The 19,816-nt window shown below is 39.2% G+C and overlaps 1 protein-coding gene across 1 annotated transcript in view; it reads right to left on the reverse strand.

Annotated features, from left to right (window-relative positions):
- The window catches only part of Lpgat1 (lysophosphatidylglycerol acyltransferase 1), a 118,208-nt gene extending 99,101 nt beyond the window's left edge, over positions 1-19,107 (reverse strand). Inside the window, exon 1 of the mRNA XM_046452113.2 lies at positions 19,005-19,107. The gene's annotated coding sequence lies outside the window, so the exon portion shown is untranslated. The remainder of the gene's footprint in view (positions 1-19,004) is intronic.
- Positions 19,108-19,816: the final 709 nt, after the last annotated feature.

Consider the following 19,816-nt stretch of genomic DNA (forward strand, 5'->3'; position numbering starts at 1 on the left):
GTATATGGTCTATCTTTGAGTAGGATCCATGTGCTGCTGAGAAGAACATGTATCCACTTGATGATGGTTGATATATTCTATATATGTCGGTTAAGTCTAGGTTATTGATTGTGCTATTGAGTTCAATAGTTTCTTTATTCAGCTTTTGTCTAGAGGATCTGTCTAATGGTGAGAGCGGTCTGTTGAAGTCACCCGTAATTATTGTGTGGTAGTCTATTTGACTCTTGAACTTGAGGAGAGTTTGTTTTATGAACGTTGCAGCTCCATTGTTTGGTGCATACAAATTGATAATTGTTATGTCTTGTTGGTGGATGGTTCCTTTTAACAGTATATAGTATCCTTCTTCATCCCTTTTGATTAACTTAGGTTTGAAGTTGATTTTATTCGATATGAGTATGGCCACTCCTGCTTGCTTCCGAGGGCCATGTGAGTGATATGATTTTTCCCAACCTTTTACCTTCAGCCTGTGTATGTCTTTTCCTATCATATGAGTCTCCTGAAGGCAGCATATTGTTGGATTTGTTTTTTTGATCCAGGTTACTAGCCTATGTCTCTTGATTGGTGAGTTTAGGCCATTAACATTTAAGGTTACTATTGAAATATGGTTTGTACTTCCAGTCATGTTTATTTATTTATTTATTTTAGTTTGACTAGTTTTTACTTTTTGGTTATTTTCCTCCCCCTTTACTGAGATACCTCCTGCTGTTAGTTTTGGGCACTATTTTTCAATTCATCTTCTTGTAGTATTTTGCTCAAAATGCTTTGCAGTGCTGGTTTTCTGGCTGCGAAATCTTTTAGCTTTTGTTTATCGTGAAAGATTTTAACTTCATTGTCAAATCTGAAGCTTAATTTTGCTGGATACTGTATTCTTGGTTGGAATCCATTATTTTTCAGCGTTTGAAATACATTGTTCCAGGATCTTCTCGCTTTCAAAGTCTGTGATGAAAAATCAGCCATTAACCTAATTGGATTACCCCTGAATGTAATCTGCCTCCTTTCTCTCGTAGCTTTTAATATTCTCTCCTTGTTCTGTATGTTGGCTATCTTCATAATTATATGTCTTGGAGTTGGTCTATTACAGTTTTGAATGTTTGGGGTCCTGTAGGCTTCCAGGATTTGGCAATCCATTCCATCTCTGGGAAGTTTTCTAGAATTATTTCATTTAATAGGTTGTCCATTCCTTTGGTTTGATTCTCTGTGCCTTCTTCTATCCCGATGACTCTCAGATTTGGTTTTTTTATGACATCCCATATCTCTTGAATAGATTGCTCGTGGGATTTAAGCATCTTTTCTGTGTTGACTATATTCTTTTCAAGTTGATAAACTTTGTATTCATTATCTGATGTTCTGACTTCTACTTGATCTAGTCTATTTGTAATATTCTCGTTTGAGTTTTTAATTTGGTTTATAGTTTCCTGCATTTCTAGGATTACTGTTTGATTTTGTTTTAAGATCTCTATCTCCTGGTAAAGCTTGTTCTTTGCCATTTGAATTTGTTTGTTTAATTCATTTTCAAAATATACTTTTATTGCTTGGACTTGCTGTCTCATGTCTTCTCTAATATTCCTTTCCATCTGAGTTAGGTATGCCTTGAGTTCTTTCCCTATCCCTGTTTCTGATGCTTCTAGGTCCTCCTGTAGATTTAAGTTGTCCTGCATTGTTTGTACTCCTTTTTTCCCTTGTTTTTTCATGATGTTCACGCTACTTTCCAGTTCTATTTGATTGCTGTGTTTCTGCTCTCTTCTATAAATTTGTTTTGGTTTTTTATATCTCTGTTATCTCTCTTTTGTGTTGGTAGACTATGCTTGCTAAAGTGGATTCCGCTGAGAAGGAATTCCGAAGGCCGAGCTCCAGTGACGTCACCTCCCTACTATGGCGGGCCCCAGACTCCTTACTGGGGTGTCCGAATGGAGGGGTTGGACTGGACTGTCTCTGGTTGGTTTCAGCTCCCGGACGCCGGCGGCCGGGCAGTCTCCAGCCGCCCAGTCGCGTGGGCAGCCAGTGGGTGATCAGTTGCCGGCTGGCAGGCGGTCTCCAGCTGCCCAGTCACGCGGACAGCGGGTGGGCTGTCGCTGGCGGGCGGGTGATCTCTAGCTGCCCAATCGCAGGGTCGGTCGCCAGCGGGCGGGCGGTTTCTAGCCGCCCAGTCGCGCAGGCAGCGGGCGGATGATCGGTCGCTGGCGGGCGTGCGGTCTTCAGCCGCCTAGTCGCAAGGGCATTGTATAGTTTTACATTTGGGTCTCAGATCCATTTTAAATTAATTTTTTGCAAGAGTATAGGGTCTGTGTCTAGATTTTTTTTTTTTGTATGTGGATATGCAATTTGTTCCAGCATCATTTGTGGAAAAGACTCTTTGCTTCATTGAATTGCCTTTGTATTTTGTCAAATATCAGCTGACTAATGTGGAATTTTTTCAACATTCTGTATTCTGTTTCATTGATTGATTTGTCTATTATTTTACCAATACCACACTGTCTTTATTACTGTAGGTTTACAGTAAGTCTTAAAGTTGAGAGGAGTCAGTCTTTCAACTTTGTTCTTCTCCTTCAATATTGTGTCAACTAGATTTGACTCTCTCTATAAAATTTAGAATTGATTTATCAATATCTACATGGTAAGAACTAGGGATGTAGTTCAGTGGTACAGCACTTGCCTAGCATGTGTGAGACCCTGGATTGGATCCCCAATATTGCAAAACAAACAAACCAATCTATATGATAACTTGCTGAGAGTTTGTTTGGATTGCGTTGAATCTATAGATCAAATTGGAAAGAAATGGCATCTTAATAATATTGAATCTTCTTGTCCATGAACATGGAATATCCCTTAATTTATTTAGAACTTCTTTGATATCTTTCAGAGTTTGTAGTCTTTCTCATATACAGCTTGTATATATTTTGTTAGTTTTATATATAACTGTTTCTTTGGGGGGATATTCATTTAAATAGTAATGTGATTTTAATTTCAAATTCCACTTTTTCATTGCTGGTATATAGGGAAATGATTGACTTTTGCATATTAAACTTGTATCTTACAACTTTGCTGTAATTGGTTATTAGTTCCAGGAACTTTTGTCAATTCTTTCAGATTTTCTACATAGATGTTTATGTTATCTGCCAACATGCATTTATTTTTTAGTTTTTTGTTTTTTTTTTTTCTTTGCTTTTCAGTTTTTGGAAGTTGGTATTATGGTATAAGCACAGAGATTCTTTCCACAGCTATCCTGTCCACTAACAAGCCCATTAAAGGCAGTCTTCATTTATGTTACAGTGCTTTTGATCTCTAGTGTTTGTTTGTTACTTTTTTTTTTTTTTTTTTTTTTTTTTTTAGAATCACCCTCTCTTCTTATGTTATTCATCTGTTTTGGCACATTGTCTACTTTTCCCATCAAGGCCCTTAGCATACTAATCATAATTTTTAAAAATTATCAACATACTTGCCATATCTGATTCTGGTTCTTTTACCTGTTGTCTCTTCAAACTGTTTTTGCCTCTTAGTTTTTTTTTTGTTGTTGTTGAAAAAAAATTGTTGAAAGGCAAGCAAATATACTGTGTAAAATAAACTATAATATTTTAATCCTTTTAAAAAATTTAGTTTTTTATTTTTTAATTGTTGATAGACCTTTATTTTATGTATTTATATGCGGTACTGAGAATTGAAACCAGTGCCTCACACAAGCCAGGCAAGTGCACTATCACTGAGCCCCAGCCCCAACTCCTATTAATGCTTTTAATAATTAGCAGTAAGTTATCAGAAGAGGGAATGTATTCTGTCATCCTATGATTAGGTCCTATGGGAAGCCTGTGCCCCTGAACTGTGACCCTCCCAACTGCTTCTAAGCTTTGTTTTGTTCCTCCCGCCTCAGGAGGGACTGGAAGGCTGGAGGGAATTTCCCTTTCCTCACATGGAAAACTATAGGAAGTTGAAGTTGGTGATATTCTTTTGCCCATATTGGTTAGGCTCTGGATAAAATAGCTTCTCCTGAAGGCAGATCTTATTAAGAACACAATGTCCTGGCACATTTTATTATGGTTCTTTATTCCCTCTCCATGCCAGAAACATGAAGAGATTTTTCTCAGATATTCACTCTGAGAACCTAGTAGAGCCCCAGGAGGTAAATCTCACGATATCATGTCCCTGACCCCACTCCATGACTAGTCCCCTTGAGTTTTTATCTATCAGGCTTCTTCACACCAAGCCTACAGCAAGTCATCCATTAGGGTTCAGGTTTTTCTGCCTAAGTGCTAGTTCCCACAGTGGTTTCTGCCCATGAGTCTCTGGTCTAGCCTGGCAAGCTACAGTGCTCTATATTCACTTGTCAATCTCTCCAATCTTGGGATCATGGGTCATCAGTTTACACTGTGACCTCTCTTTTCTGTCAGATCAACAGAGTTCTTGATTTTTCAGTTTGTTCAGCTTTTTACTCATTATTAGGGCAGAGTGGCAACTTCTAATCTCCTGACATACCAAACTGGAAGTCAGAGGTCCCCATATTATCCTTTTTAAAGTTCCAGTCATCCCGTCTTTAGCCAGTGAGAGAGTGCTGTTAAAAGTTGGCTTTTGAGTCCTTTTGATATGACCCTAGTAATCCTTAAAAGCTTCCTTGCCATGTGATATTTTAGACTGTTTATAAATCTCCTGCCCCAGATCTGAAGTCAACCATTTCCTCCCCAAAGCCTTGTTTCTTTTAATGAGAAATGGCATTTGAAGATTATATTCACTCTGAGAATACCTGTAAATCCCAGCTACTTGGGAAGTGGAGGCAATAGGACCTCAAATTTGAGGCCAGGCTGGACAACGTAGCAAGACCGTATCTCAAAATAAACATAAAGTGATCTGGGGATGTAGCTCAGTGGTAGAGTGCCTCTGGGGTCAATCACATGGTGGGTGGGGAAGACTATATTCTGGGCATTGACTCATTACAGGATTGGTCATTGTCTATTCCTTATGAGTTCTTTTTGATATTTCATTCAAATTTGGGCCTATATGTTATGATAGTCAGCTTTTCATCCCAGTGACCAAAATATCTGACATAAACAACTCAAAGGAGGAAATATTGATTTTGGCTCATGGTTTCAGATGTTTCAGTCCATTGTTGGCTGACTTCATTGCTTTGGACCAGAGGAGAGACAGTGAGTGCATCATGGCAGAAAGGCATGGCAGAAGAAACCTGATCAGCTCATGGCATTCAGGAAGCAGAAAGAAATAAAGAGAGAGACAACAGAGAAGAGAGAGAAGGGACCAGGGATAAGATATAGTTTCCAAGGTCATGTCCCTTGTGACCTACTTTCTTCAACCATATTCCACTTGCCTACAGTTTCCTCTGCCTCACAGCAGACCATTCAGCCAGCAATGGTCTGATGATCCAATTATTTCCTCAAAGCCCCATCTCTGAACACTGCTATGCTGGGGACCAAGTCTTCAACATATGAAGCTTTGGGGAACATTCCATTTATTTCCATAAAACATAACAAGGATTGTTGTTTTTTGTTCATTTCTTTCTTTCATATATTACAATGTTACATTTTTATTGCTTGTTTGTATTTTTTACATTACTTATTTATTACAGTTATATTTTCTTTTTTTTTTCAAATTTTTTAGTTGGACACAATGCCTTTATTTATTTATTTATTTATATGTGATGCTGAGAATTGAACCCAGGGCCTCACACGTGCTAGGCAAGCACTCTACTGCTGAGCCACAACCCTAGCCCCTACAGTTATATTTTCTTAATTACATACTAAGAATCCTAGTTCCTAAGAACACATGGGATAATCGAATTAGAAATTTTCATTATTACTCCTATATTTTATTTGGCATTGAACATATAGTATCAGACTACTAATACTAATACTAGCATGACAATTGTAACTAATAGGGACAGTTTTTTAAAATATTTTTTACATTCGTACTCTCTTTTTGACTAATTTGATTTTTTGAATTTGTACCATATTATATTGCCTGAACATAGAGACATTAATTTTCATTTAGCTTTAGCTCTACAAGTAATTATAAGTCCTTAAACTGATAGTTATTTTTGATTTCTGGAACTCATTTTCTAGAGATTGGAGCTATATATAGCTCAGTGTCAGAGAAGTTGCCTAGTATGTCAAGGCTCTGAGTTCAATCCCCAGTACCACCACTCCAAGAAAGGAAGGAAGGAAGGAAGGAAGGAAGGAAGGAAGGAAGGAAGGAAGGAAGGAAGAGAAAGTTAGTTACCTAGTGTATTCCTCAGGTAACACTTAGGGGGAAAATATTCCTTGAGCTGATTTTTGTTTTTTTGATTTTTATTTTTGTTTGTAATCCTGGGAATTGAACTCAGTGCCTCTCACATTCTAAGAAAGTACTCTACCTCTGAGCTATATCCCCAGCCCTATTTTTACTTTATTTTGAGATAAGGTGCCCAATCTGGCCTCAAACTTGGCACCATTTTGACTGGGTATAGTGGCACGTGCCTGTAATCCCTGTGATTTGGGAGGCTGAGGCAGGAGCAATGCAAGTTCAAAGACAGCCTGGGCAACCTTGTTGTCTCAGGATTACCAGTGTGCACTGCTACACCCAGCTTCCCTGAGTTCTTTAGTATGAAAACAGCTGATTTTCTTAAAATTTAAAAATCAATTTACTGAGATATAAAATCCTAGACTTATATTTTCATCCCTTAAATATCTTAAATATGTTATTTCATTTTCTTTTGGCATAAATTATTGCTGTCAAAAAGTCTGATGGACAACTTGTATTTCTTTCCTTTAAAAGTCACTTGCCTCTTTTTTTGTAAAGTTTAATAATTTTCATAGATATATCTTGGTGCTATTTAGTCTGAGGTGGTGTTCTCAGGTATGTGGTGTGCCTCTTCAATGTATACTTTTTATTTTTTAATCTCAGGAAAGTTTTCTCCAATTATATTTTTTAGTATTTTTTCTATTCCTTTGCTTTGGTTTTCTCTTTCAGGGAACCCTATTATCCCTTTGTTAGTTACATTTTGCCTGTTTTAAATTATTTATAACTTTTTGTTAAATTAATTTAAACTCTTGTTTTTTTTTTATTTAAAATTTTCCCCTTTCCACTTTTTATGTCTAATTTTTTCCTGTGTTCCATAACTTACTTCCTCTTCTCTTCTCTTTCCTCCTCTTTTACTTCTTTATTTATTTATGTGGTACTGAGGATTGAACCCAGGGCCTTGTGCATGTAAGGTAAGTAAGTACTTTACCAACTGAGCTATGTCCCCAGCTCTTCCTCCTCTCTTAGAAGTCCTGTTGTTGATAGAGGTCTTTGTCCGAACCTCAACCTTGCTCACTTTACCTCTCCCATTTTCCTTCTATTTTTTCCCCTATATTCTTCTTATTGAGGGATTTTCTTGACTTTGTATTCATTAAAATTTTAAATTTATTCTTTTTTTATATTCAAGAGCATTTTTTCTCTTAATGATCATGATTGTCTTTCTGTTCCTCTGAGAAATATGTATGTTTTCCCTTGCACTTCCTGAATTGTTTCCTTTCCTCCAAGTTTCTATTTTCTGTTATTTTTATTGTTTTTTAAAAATTTTTTGGTTGTAGATGGACACAACACCCTTATTTTATTCATTCATTCATTCATTCATTTTTTATGTGGTGCTGACTATCAAATCCAGTGCCTCACATGTACTGAGCCACAATCCCAGCCCCTTTTCTGTTATTTTCCAAATACCTTTCATTGTAAAAACTTTCAACAATGCTTTTTGTATGATCCTTGGCCATCCATGCATGTATTAGGATGACAGCACTAAACTGCTAATTACGGTTCTTGGTTTCTATGTTCATAAGTGGAGAATAATTGATAACTGCTTTGTCTGTAAGATCGTTGGGCAAAGATCCAGCTGGTTTGGAAGCAGAGTCTTCCCAAAGGAAGAATCCTATAATCTCTTACCTAATGGAATAGAAGAATAGATGCTAGCATCTGGAAATTAACATAAAATTGCTTGGAGTCCCAATTTTTGGTCTGTACACTTTCATGTAATTCCTCTGTTTTTAACAAGGTATTCCACCGGGTGACTTCAGCCACTTTAGGGATGCTGGAGTTCAAAATCTTTCTGGGTCAGCTTTTCCAGAGAGCAAAGGTCTATCTAATCTCCCACTGGGATGGGAGTAGGGTATGCTTTTGTCTGGGTAGAAGGAGTGGGAAATCTTGAAGGAGTCTAATTCTTCTTTATATAGATTTTCCCTCAGTCCCTCGGTTTGCAGTTTCTCCCTAATCACGTATCTCCCATTTCTTTCTGGAGTTCAGTGTAAGCATTAGTTTGCTTTTTGCTGTTACTTCCCAAAGGACACTAGCATTTCTGCTGTTTTCTTTCTACTAAGTCAATTATCATTTCCTACCCATTTATCATCCAAAAGATTGTTGACATCTCTCATTTGCTGTGCTCACCTCACCTGTTCTCTTTATGTTTTTCTTAGGATTGTGTATCATTTTATCTCTCTGTCTTTCTGTCTCTGCCACACACACACACAAACACACACACATTTTAATAAGATTTGGCAGACAACAGAGATTAACAAATGTGTTTAATTCATTAGCTTCCCTAGAAGTGTATTACTTTTTCATGTATTATCATTTTGTTTATATAGGAGGGCAGTGCTAGATACTGAACCCAGGATCTTGCACATGCCTAGTGTGCATTCTACCACTATTCTACCACTAATAGGAGCTCCACCCCTATTCCCTATATTATTTAAAAAACTTACGGTCAGGAGATCAAAAAAGCTGGACATTATTGGGTTACTTTCTATTTTTAAATGGGTCTAATAGCTGTGATTTTCAAAAAACCTTTCCTGAAGACTGAATACCAAATGAACCAAGGGTCTAATGCAGTATCAACATTCTCACATTTTTATGTATAAACAAATTAGTAGGGCTGGGGTTGTGGCTCAGTGCTAGAGTGCTTGCCTGGCACATGTGAGGCATTGGGTTCAATTCTCAGCACCACATAAAATTAATAAATAAATTAAATAAAGGTACTGAGCCCATCTACAACTAAAAAAAATATTTTTTTAAAAACATAAATTAGTGAGTAATTATCTACTTTACAAAGGCCCTTACTATGGGAAAAAGTTATCTCCCCTAAAATATTTAAAGTAAAAGCTTATTTACAAAAATTCCAATCAATAGTTTATAAGAACATAACCATTACATATAATATAATTTACTTAAATATTTCTGCCACTCAAGTCACTCAGCATAGTCTTTATTTTAGAAGCTAGAGCTTAATAAATAATACGAACATTTAAATCCCATTAGTAAATCTCAAAAAGAGAAAAACTTCAAAGAAGAGGACAAGCAGAAAGAAAACAGTCTTTAAGGACTCTTGGGCAAAGGATTCCAGAGACAAAGCAGGAGTATAGGCACAGCTGAGAGGAGGCCTTCAAAGTACCAGGGAAAGGTACTATAATGGTGGATTCTCACTCACAGTAGAAGGTGCAAGCGCAGGCAAGCAGACAGATGGAGAAAACAACCATGGATCTGAATCAAGCATCATGATTATAATCAAGGGCATGACTGTTACTGAACAAAGAGTTTCCAAGTCACAGGATGTTCTGGGCCTGAATAATGGACTGTGTATCAAGAATGCCCTAAATTAAAATAATACTGGCAAAGAGAAAGGACCTAGAGGATTTAAGAAAACTGAAAAGTAATCAAAATAGAGTCAATGAGCATCAGAAGGAAAGAATTTAATGGAATTCTTCCAAGTAGATTTCAGAATTTCAAAAGTGCATGTTATTTCAAAAGGGCAAAAAGGAGTGTGGAGCTATTAACAAGGAGATAGCATTGTGATGAAATCAGGGACAAACCAAACAGAAGCAGAATGGTAAGGACCTCATAAAAAAATTAATGCAATAACTCATGTTTATTCATTATTTACTATATGATAAGCATAATGCTAAATGCCTTCTCTTAGAATTATCACATATCTACCATTAACATAAAGTAGGAACTATTTTTAACCATTTATAGATGTGGAAACTAAGGGATTGTGGCTTTTAATTAATTTGCTCAATCACATCTAGGGCTAGGATTTAAACTCAGATCTGACTTTGGAGTTGGAGCAAATTCATAGTATTAATAATAATTACTGTTTCATGAATATCACGGATGTGTCAAGCACTTTATATACATTATTTTTATTCCTCACTGCAATTCTGCAAAGTAGCAGTTATAGATATTTGTAGGATATTACTTCATTAATTATTAATAATATATTGATGGAGAGTTGCATTCGAAAGTATGAAAAGCTGATATTGAATTCCCTCAAAAGCAAAGCATCGTTAGCTTCTGTTTAACCACCTGTGAGAATGGGCAGTGGTGGGTGAAATGGACCAAGTATGGACATCAAAGATAGACAAGCCTGGTTATGACAGATTTGGGATCCCAGTTCAACACAGTTGGGAAAATAACAACTAGTGTTATTCCAATTCCTTTATAACCTTGCTTTTGGTGCGCTGTGGATATAGCAGCTTGTTTATGAGGAATTGGCATGAATTCTCAATGATAAAATGAGTATCTAGCCAACCTGAATAATGGTGGGGTGACTACAGGATCCAACTCTTCATTTCATGGGTCTAGAAAACTCCTAATTCTTGCTGGGCACAGTGGTATATACTTGTAATCCCAGCAACTCCGGAGGCTGAGGTAGAAGGATTGCAAGTTATGGGCCAGCTTAGCAACTCAGTAAGATCCTGTCTCAAAATAAAATTAAAAGGGCTGGGGATATATTCCAGTGGTAGAAGATCCCTGGGTTCAACTCCCAGTACAGAAGGAAGGAAGAAAGGAAGGGAGGGAGGGAGGGAGGGAGGAAGGAAGGAAGAGGAAGAGAAAAAAGAAAAGAAAGAAAAGAAGGGCCCCTAATTCCAATACATTTTCTTAGCAGGCTCCAAGATGCCTCCATGGGCAACTCTGCTGATGTTACAAAGATTAATGTTCCTTGCACAAGATCAAGAGAGCCTCTGTTTAGTGGCAATTGCCCTGTGTCAACCCATCTCATTCTCCCTTGCTCTATAATTCCGAGCTAGCTTCACAGCTGACTCTATACCCAGTCCTAGTCATCCCTCCTCACACCCAGTTCCTAAGTCCATCTTGACCAAGGCAGGAAATCCAGTATTGTGTTTGTGTAGTCTCTCCCTGCAACTCCATCTCGTGGAGCAGAGAAGTAACTTTTCTTTCTAAGACCTGAATTCTGGCTCCCTTGTTATGGCCACTGAATGCTTGTATGGCCTGCTCATTCAGTGCCTGATTCTTTTGATCTCTGAGCTGAGCTGGGACTCAACATTCTTAAGGAATAGAAGGAGGGGTGATTGTGTTGACCCTTGGAACTCTACTGGATGCCCAACCTGCACTACTCCTTGTCCTAAAGTCTGATGGGTTACTCTGCCCAAGATCTTGGTGCTAAAACGTAAAACCAATGCTCAGCAAAGTTACCAGAACTACTTTTACATAGTCCAGGGTCACAGTTCTCCAGAGTTCAGGGTTTGGCTGCAAATTGAGTCCCTCCCTCTGTGTTCCCTACCTACCTCCAACCTACCTCCCAGTGCCAAATATTCTGAAATTGTGATTAAGGTGTCTGGGCCTCCTGGGCCTTGTGCCTGCTCTCTGGGAGAAGGAAGCTTCTGTCCAGAGCTAGTGACCACAGCAGGGGAAGACCCAGCAGTGGATTATCCATGAAGCTGGCTCAGGACACTTGAACTTCAGGGCCCCTCAGGCATGGGCCCCTCTGAGAGGTAAGACTTGTCCAGTGTTCTAGGTGGGGAAAGCTAGGTTATATTCAAGCAAATTTTCTGCTGGTAAATTGCTTATGATGATCACAAAAGAAAGAGATATATATATCCCCAAGGCTTTAATTTTGTGTGGTCATTTCTTTACTCAATCTAAATGAATATTCACTTCCATACCTAAATTTGTATTTACATTTGCATTCTTTTTCATAAAGAAGGACTCCCAAATTGATAAACTTCATGCCACACAAAACCAGGATTTGCCTTTGGAAAAACCCAAGCCTTATCCAACTATCTCCATTGACTATAATTTAATTGATCTGGGGCAGTGGATCTCAGCTGGACCAATTTTTGTCCCAAGGAAATAGATATTTAGCAATGTCTGAAAACAACTGGGGTTGTCTCAATGTGGGTGGGGAGCTGCTAAAGGTATTTAATGGGTGAAGGCCATGAGTGCTCTTAGATATCTTAACAATGCAGAGGAAAACCCCCACTGAGAAGAATTCTCTGGCTCAAAATGTCTGTAGTGCCACAACTGAGAAAACATGATCCAGGATTGGTCTCTAAGCATCAGCATTTTTTCAAAATCTTTCTAATTCATTTGATATACCACTCAGGTTGAAAATGATAGTTCTATAGATAATAAGATTAGCTAATCTTTACTACCAAGTGCTTACTATGGGCCTGTCCATGTTTTAAATGAATTAGCTCACTCAATCTTTGGAATATGCTTACAAGGATAAATACTATTATTGCTTCCATTTTACAGATGAACAAACAGAGGTATAAAATATTAAGAAATGTGTCCCAGTCTTCAAATCCAGGAATTCAAACCCAGACAGTTGGGCTCCAAACCTGAGCTGTTAATAATGTTGCATACCTAAACCTCCTTGGCTGACTTATTTCATCCAGCTGGAGATTTCCATTGGAGAAGGAAGAGATTACATAGAAAGTCCCTGTCAAGCTCCTATAGCACAATGATCTGCCTGCATTCAATACTTGGAAATGAAAAGGAGAAAAAAGGTTCTCAAATAGGTACAGCTGAGGTTGGGGAAGATACATAAAATGATTTTGAACTGTGCACCCAACGATAGCCCTGTAGTTGAGAGTGTTGGCATTCCACATTCTCACATATGTCTTGGTCTAATTCCATTTGCTAGATGCAATTTCTTCAAATGAAATTTTTATCCAGAAATGGTAGACCCATGGTCAGGTAAGTGTTCTAAAAAAGGGTCCTCATCCATTAGACTGCAAATAAGTAATAGCAAGTATTGTTATCATCACCAGCTCCAGAGTAGTAATGGGCTGTGGGGCAATGTACCTTTTACAGATGGATGTCTCTAATTGAAAGCCATGCCAAGCAGCTGTCAGAAATGCTGACTACCAGACCGGGGAAAGTACTGCCAAATGGAGAATGAGGACAAGTACTGTGGCAAAACAGTAGAAATATGTAGCCCAAGATGACTCTCTTTATTTACTGTTATAAAATGCTCAGGCAGAAAAAATACCAGTATGCTAAGACTTCTTGGTTTAATTCCACAAAACCAAGAATAAAGAGTACTGTTATGATAGGGATAAGACAAAGACACAGACTATGGGAAAAGGTGTTTATTAATAGTAGAGCTCTTAGCCTAACTGGGGCTGTATTTCTGCTGTACTGGATCCCCCATCAACATTCCCAGCAAGAAGTTATGATGCTTTGGTTCCAGAGTGCCCCTGTGAACTGGCATCTTATCCCTCTTAGGAGACTTCTCTTCTGCTCAATTGACCTTGCTATCCCCAATGTTACTGCTACCCTTCCTAACCACTCCCCATCCCTAGGGGAGGATGCCAGATAATGCTTATTTCCACTGGATTATGGATTACACAAATCCAGGAGGTTAAGGTTCTTAGTTGGATCATCTGTTAACATTTATTTTTGTATCCCCATGATTTAGTAAGGGTCTAACGAAAAAATGTTTGAAGGAATGAAAGGACAGAAGGATGACTCATCCCCAAGGATCATGAAATCCCAAAGCTGGGTCAGTCTGGCAAGCAAGAAATGACTTTCCTCATTCTTGTTGAGAGCCTTAATTCTTCCTTGAGGACACCATGACATTTTACAGATTTGTCTTTCCTCTATATTTTTCTTTGTAAAATGCAAACCACAACATCATGTTTCATGAGCCAGAGAATTTTTACCTAAATCTGCTCTCTGTGAGCTCTCCCTCCACACTGCTTGCTGACCACAGAGCACTTCCATTCCCAGAAGGGCCCTGCCCCACCTCTGGGATTTAGTTCCCATCATACTCTTTGCAGGAAGGTCTGATATCGGCAGCCATGTTCAGGCACTCTCAGTCCTGGGGGCTTAGCTGACAAAGGCCCCTCAGTTCTCTCTTTCCCAAAGTTTCTTAATTGACACCCCCCTACTACCCAGCTCCAGGTAAACTCATTCTGTATTCAGTTAACATATGAATCAGGTAAGACTCAATTTACATATCCAGGAGGCTTTCTTTTTGCTCTGTAAAGTAGCTTTGCACATCTCTGCTCTGATTTGTTGACTTTTACACCCTCACAGTTGACATCACTGTCTTACACTCATAGTTTCCTCTGTGACATTAGACTGCAAATAAGTAATCGCAAGTATTGTTATCATCACCAGCTCCAGAGCAGTAATGGGCTGTGGGGCAATGTACCTTTTACAGATGGATGTCACTAATTAAAAGCCATGCCAAGAGGCTGTCAGAAATGCGGTGGCTTCCTTTTGAGTGCTCGGTATTGCTGACCATTCTAGCTCATGGGCTCAGCCTAGGCAACAAGGTTGGTACCCCTAGTGAGCCATTTCTAGTCCACCCTCAGCCCATTCCTTCCCTGGCTCCCTAGGGACTGGCTGCCATGGTCTGGATGTGATTTGTCCCTCATGAGTTCCTGTGTTGGAGATTTGGTCTCCATTGTGGCAATGTGACACAAATTAGGACCTTTAAATGGTGAAGCCTAGTGGGAGGTCCTTAGGTCTTTGGAGGGTGTTCTCCAAAGGGATTGATGTTCTCATGGGACCCCTTGTGTTAAATTCTTTCTTTCTTTCTTTTGGTACTGGGGATTAAACCCTGGGTTGCTCAATCACTGAGCCACTTTTTATTTTTTATTTTGAGACAGGATCTTGCTAAGTTGCTTAGGGCCTCACTAAATTGCTGAGACTGGCCTTGAACTTGTGATCTTCCTGCCTCAGCCTCCAGAGCCCTAGGATTACAGGCATGAGTTACCATGCCTGGCTTGAGTTACTTTCTTGAGAGAGTGAGTACTTATGAAAGTCTGAACCTGACCCTTCAATCACTCCTATCTCATCATATGATCTCTTCTTTCCACACACACTCTCACTGTTCTGATGCATTCACCACGTGGTTCTCACTAGATATGAGCTGATGCTGGCACCATACTCTTGAACCTCCAGAACTGTGAGCTAATCAAGCTTCTTTTCTTTATAAAGTTATTCAACCTCAGGTATTTTGTTATAGTGAAGAAAAACAGGCTATGGATGTAGCTCAGTGGTAGAATATTTGCCTGTCATGTGCAAGGCCCTGGATTTGATCCACAGCACTATAAAAAAAAAAGGAAGAAGTAAAAGGAAATAGACTAATACCCTGACTACTCAACAGTCAATTACAGAGTCCCCTAAGGAACAGCAGAGAACCACTTCCTTGGACAATAGGATGGATGTGTCTTGGTGGTCCCTACCGTCAAGAAACCCACAGTAAGGAAGCCATAGAAATGTGATGTGTTCAGTACAATCATAGAAATATCCTTTTTAGAGAATGGAAGAGGAGTTCCAAACTAGGGTAGAGAATAGAAGCTTGGGAAGTTTCCTAAAGTAGTCTAAGTCTTTCCTAAGTTAAGTCTTAAAGAATCAGTAGGGAATAGATGAAGATGAGATGATGCAAATATGACTTTATCCCTCACCAACCAGTTTGTACTGAAGAACTGTCATTTGCCAGGCAAAGTTCTTAGTGCCACGGGGACAGCCACAAACAAAACACAGAGTCCCTGACCTCACAGACTTATTCCTAGTGGGAAGAGACAGACAATAAGCAAAATGAATACACCAAATATATAGTACCTTAGAAGGTGACAAATGTTATGTAGAGAAAAAAATAAATCAAAGGAGGGGATTCAGTGTGTATGTGTGGAAGAGGGTTAATTTTTAGAATGTAGGGATTTTAAATATCGTAGCCACGGAATACTACCAGATGAGTACTGCAGAGATCCAGCTTGAACTGGCTGCAACCATCTTGGTTGTAATGCCATGTTGCCCAGCAGGTGACCCTGGCATGCCTCCCAAAAGCTTGAGGATAAACAAAGTTATTGACACAGTCAGCTGAGCATTTCATGTCACAGAGACTGTTTCTTGACTGACATTTGACATGTTAATAGTTTTTGAGAAAGCCCAGGTAAACGGCAATTGACTGAGGTCATTTGTCCGGCTTAGTGTATAAACCTCTTCTTCCTGCTTGGGGTGCAGGGATACTCCCATTTTGCTGCTGCTGAAGACATGTTTCTGTCCTAAATCCTTGATACAGCTTCTCTGTGCCATCCCTTTTCAGCTGGTTCTAAACACTGAGTTTTTTCTGAAACAAATACCAATTGCTTTCATCTTCCTTATAGTTTTAGCTATTTATGAAGTTTTTAGTTCTATTACTTCATTTTGATCTTTTTTTTTTTTCTTTTGTGGGGCCTGGTGGGTACTGAGATTGAACCCAGGGGCACTTAAAACCACTAAACCACATCCACAGCCTTATTTTGTATTTTATTTAGAGACAGGATCTCACTGAGTTGCTTAAGGCCTTTCTAAATTGCTGAGGCTGGCTTTGAACTGATCCTCCTGCCTCAGCCTCCAAAGCCTCTGGGATCCTGGGAGTGTGTCTCCATGCCTGGCTTCATTTCGATCTCAAAAACAATCTTGTGAGGAGGCAGGAAAAATTAGTCTCCCACACCTGTTACTCTATGCATTAGTTTTCTAGGGCTGCCATAAGGAAGGACCACAACTGTGTGGCTCAAACGGCCAAAATACTTTTTCTCACAGTTCGGGCGGCCAGAAATCTGAGATCAAAATATGGGCAGAGTTGGTTCCTTCTGGGGGCCATGAAGCAGGGGTCTGTTCAGTCCTCTCTCCTTGGCTTGTAGAAGGACATCCTCCTTTTGTGTTTTCACAAGGTCTTCCCTCTATATGTGTCTGTGTCCAGAATTTCCTCTGGACACCAGTTCATATTGGATTAAGGCCCACCCATGTGGCCTCATTTTAACTTGACTTACCTCGGTAAAGACCCTGTCTCCAAATAAGGCCACATTCTGAGGCCTTGGAGATCAGGACTTCAACATAGGAATTTGTGGAGGTAAGGGACACCATGAAACCCATAGCATTCCCCAGATTACTTTGATCTTGCCAACTTGCGCTGGCTGACTCTGTGAGTCTGGAGGTGTGAGATGACTTAGGTGACCTACGCAGCACCTGAGTGACTCTCAATGCACAGACCTGCTTATCTTTGAGACTATCAAGGAAACAAGGGCCTTTCCATGATGGGTCCCACCTGACCTATTTCAAAAGCAAAATATTTTGATTTTTTTTTTAAAAAGGACTCAACAAATCTAGGTCAAGTTAGACCTTGATTCCAGCATTAGCTACCTCTTGAACACTGAATAACCCTGAAAAGTCCTATAGGCTTGCTTCAAGGATGAGCAGGTTCTTCAGGAAGTAAAAAAAATTGAACAAAAACTACAAGAGAGGAAGGAAAAACTTAGAAGGAATATGAACTCAAGGAGAAGGTTGAGAAAGGAAGGGTAAAAAAAGGTCAGAATTGCAAGTTATCTTAGGTCTCCTCAAAAATTAAATTACACCTGCTCTATGGAAACTGTAGTCATTCATACAAATGTGTTTTGAGAGGTTAAAAGTGTTATGCAATTGTGAAGTGTTCTTTTCTAAGGTAGAAATAACTGTTTCTTGTCCTTTTAGCTAATTTTTAAGCCACAAATAAAATATAACTCTTCTCAGTTGCCAATATCCATCTTCATTTCTTTGAGGAGACAGCTTTTTTTTTTTTTTTTTTAAATTAGCAAGTGTGAAAAACTTCAAAGACACAGTAACCTCTGTGCTAACCTAACTAGGGTACAGGCTGGAATGTTTAGCTTTTGCCTGAGGTCTTGGTGTGACCCTTATTATAGAAAGAATTGGAATAAATATATTTGGTTCTCAGATCTCATTTCATATTGTCTAAAATATCTGAGAATAACAATTCAGCTGTATTCCAGGGCCTTCTAATCGGTGATTCTTAAATTTTACCTTGAAACTGATCCAAGAAAGCAATTCTTCCCTGTAGTCCTTTGGCATAAACTATTAACAAATCCATACACCTTCATTTTTGCATACATCAAAACCTACTTACTGGGGCTGGAGCTGTGGCTCAGTGGTAGTGCACTTGCCTGGCATGTGAGAGGCACTGGGTTCAATTCTCAGCACCGCATATAAATAAATAAAAGGTCTATCAACAACTAAAACAACAACAACAACAAAACTACTTACTGATAGCTTGCTATATGAACTATTGCTACAGATTAATCCAATTTGGAATTCATATGCAAAAATCATTGAGCTACCAACTTTTGAGGATTCTGCTTTAGAATTCCACCAGGAAGTTTGGCTTCTGGGAAAATGGGACCTAGCATAAAGCACAGAGGGAGCCTTCCCCATCCCTATACATTGTCTGGACAAGTGCTTTGTCATTAGTCTATCATCAGTGTCATGTGTGGGTCAAGATTTCCAATTGCTGCCATTCTTGCTTTTAATTATAATTTACTGTTAATTTAGCTCCATCATTATCAAAGTAGTCAAGACTTGTTTGAGCCTTAAAGTGACTAGTGATACATATCTAAACTATATTTTTGGTCTTTAACCTTCTAGTTAAAGACAATTATGCATTCAAATTGATTATGAATCATTTACACCTTAATTGCTAAAGCACATGTATACCTGATCCCCCCAAATACACTTGGGTCCCTTAATAGTATCCTTAAGTTATTTTTCCACATGTATACAAGAAAGGATGAGGTAGGTTGACTGTGGGTTATTTTGCCCAGCTTAAAGTGGTATAGAGAAGGAAAAAGAAGAGGTTAAAAACATTTTTAGACTCTAGGAATGAGGAATGGAATGTGCTGCACGCCCCTGCAAAACACTTGCAAATGGCGTGTGCACGTGCATTTCACTGGGGAGATGCTTGGGAAATAAATATTCATACTTACCTTTTTCCAACTCCTACTCAGCTGCAGGCTCGCTGTAGTTGCAGCAGGAAGTAATGGAGGCGGCTGATGAAGCAACAGAAGTATCAGAAGTGGAGGGGAGGCGGGGCTCTTCAGAGCAAAGGTTTCAGGGCAACTGCAAATATGAGTGACAGAGTCACAAACAATGAGCTCTGCAAATAGTGGCCACAGCTCACAGCAATAAGTTTCTATGTAGGGTTGTAAAATCTGCTGGTTGCGTTTCAACATATGGCCAGTACCCATAAAAGCTGGCAGTGACTCTGGGAGATTGGCCATGTTGGGGTTTCCATGCGCATACAAATAGTCTGGAGCCCTCCCAAACCTGGCCTGGGCTTATTCAAAGAACAATTTAGTTTCGAGTAGTTCCTCCCCCTGTGGATCCCACTGAATTTTATTTGTATTTGTTATAGCATTACATTCTTTTTTTTTTTTTTTTGATACCAGGGATGGAACCCAGGGGTCTTAACCACTGAGCCACATCCCCAGCCTTTTTTTATATTTTATTTAAAGACAGGGTCTCGCTGAGTTGCTGAAGCTGCTTTTCAACTCATAATTTTCCAGCCTCAACCTCCTGGGCTGCTGGGGTTATAGGCATGTGCCACCACACTCAGCTACATTATATTCTATCTTGCTTTATTGTTGTTTAAAGGTCTAACTTTCCTTGTGGACTTCAATTCTTTGGAGCAGGACCAATTGTATCCATCTTCAGGAGGAGACATAATGACAAACGCAGAACTGGAAGGGTTCAGAGAAACCAGGGGTGCACATTGACTCCCCTTTGCTGCCTGCGTGAC

The sequence above is a fragment of the Marmota monax genome, unplaced genomic scaffold (genome assembly GCF_021218885.2).
Source record: "Marmota monax isolate L192 unplaced genomic scaffold, Marmota_monax_Labrador192_F-V1.1 WCK01_AAM20220418_F8-fsc00105, whole genome shotgun sequence".
Classification (NCBI taxonomy): Eukaryota; Metazoa; Chordata; class Mammalia; order Rodentia; family Sciuridae; genus Marmota; species Marmota monax.